Source organism: Dipodomys spectabilis, unplaced genomic scaffold, assembly GCF_019054845.1.
Source record: "Dipodomys spectabilis isolate Male_0828 unplaced genomic scaffold, ASM1905484v1 ptg000095l, whole genome shotgun sequence".
NCBI classification, from domain to species: Eukaryota; Metazoa; Chordata; class Mammalia; order Rodentia; family Heteromyidae; genus Dipodomys; species Dipodomys spectabilis.
The window spans coordinates 19,163,833-19,165,964 of record NW_024870772.1 but is presented as its reverse complement, the minus strand read 5'-3'; positions in this window follow the sequence as shown (position 1 = coordinate 19,165,964).

The window sequence follows — 2,132 nt, the reverse complement described above, 5'->3', positions numbered from 1 at the left end:
TGTAAATACATATATATATATATATATATATATCCTCAGATTATTTTAGTTAATGGGTGACAAAAGAAAGTATGAAAACCTAAATGCTGTCTTAAAGATCACAGAGCTAGGAATTGTGGACTCATCCCAAGCAGCATGTGCCAGCTTGACCACAGCTTAATGATAAAAATGGAAATTTTATTTCTGAGCCAAGCTTATGTTTCAGTTCCTGCATCAGCTTTTCCCTTCACTGCTTCTTATGACTACTTTTTAAAATTACTGTCATCTGTAAGTAGTTGTGCAAGGAAGTTGCCATTGAACAAAGTAGTGGATTATACAATGCCATCTCGATCAATACAATCCCTCTCAATATTTTCACCCATCCCTCCCCACCAGCCCCTTCCCTTGCTTTACTTAAGTTTGAAGGATATACATTGACACCTTCACTGCATTCTCCCCGTCCCTCGCCTTCTCCTTCTCATTTGTCTGCCTTCTTTGCCATGACTCCACCCTACTCCTCATAAGTATATTTCCTGATGTTCATTTTGTTGAACTTTGACTTTGCCTTTCTAAGGAATTACACTATTTGAGTTCTCCCTTGAATCTACCATATTTCAGTCAATATTTTTATACCCTTGCATACCACCTCATATATTTCTTTATTAATTGGTAAGCTAATTCTAGCTTCCACATATGAGGTAAAACAGGCAACATTTGTCTCTCTGAGCCTAACTTACTTCACTTAACATAATATCTTTTCAGCCTCTCCATTTCTTTACAAATGGTACAACATCACTCTTTCTCATGGATGAGTAAAGTTTCATTGTTCCATTCCATATATAACAACTTTTAGTACTTCACTATTGGCTTTCTCCTTCAATCTCCTCTTCTGCTGTCATGCTTCCTACATTGCATACTTTCTGTTTATTCATGGTTTAGCATTTCAAAGCTTCTCTGTTCACCTGTAGCCCACCATGCCTCTATCACTGAGCAACCAACCAGGTAACTTCACATGTCTTCCATTCAAACCTTCCAAGGACATGTCGAACCCCATTAATTTTTCTGCATAGGCCAAGACCTTGTTGGGTAGAGCTCTTATGCTGGGTGCCTGAAGGGCCCTGGCCAACTTACGTAGTAAAGATCTATCCTTAGTCTAGTCTTCCAGAGCCAGCCTGGCAGAGATAAACCATACAAGGAAATGCTTAAGGGAGAGTCTGAAGAGGGTTTAGCTCTTTGATATCTCAGAAAAAATTGTTGATCTACAGATAAAGGATTATTTTTCTTGAGAAATCCTCTAGTCTCAAATTCTAGGATTTAAAAATCTTGAAGAAGATAAAGATAAAGCCAAACAACTGGTGTGATGACTTTTCATCTAAAGGTGACACAATCCTCGAAGGAGGGAAGAATCGCCATACAATAAGAAGTGAGTATTCCATGAAAAAGGCAAGTAGAGTGACTACTTTTTTAATGTGCTGACGCTCATATCCAAGTATTCAATTAACCAGTAATTCTTCTGCAGTACCCCCTTGAAGATGATGTGATACAGCCAGAAGAGAACTATAACTTCTAGAAACACTTTTAAGATCCAGGCATAATTTCATCTCAGCCACATGCTTACAAAATGTAATTACCAATTATAATTAGTTGAATGGGGCTTCCCCAAAAGATATGTCCACTCCTTTATTCCTCAAATCTGCAAATGCACATTTAATTGGAAAAATAGCCTTGGCAGATATAATGAAAAATCTCAAAGTGAGTTGTTCCTTGATAATCCAGATCAGCCCTACCATCAAGGAAAAGTGTGCTTGTTTGCTTGCTCCCTTGCTTGCTTGTGAAAAGGCCTCACCATAGCTTGTGATGGCCTTGAATTGAGTCCTCTTGCCTCAGCCTCCCAAAGGCGCAATTTGGACGGAACCATACTTGATCTTATTAACTACAGGCACTTCCCTTAACAAGCTGTGACTCTTCATTTTCTCACTAGCTTGGATACAGACAGTATAGCCATTTTGTTACTTTGACCATGGCAACACTACAAAAGCAACAAGAGAGAGTTTGGGCTCCTGACCACAGAGATACTCTTCAGACTTAGGTTTTGGTCCAGCAATAGATTTCTAGTTGTTTTACCACTGTTAGTTCAGAGTCACTGTAACTAT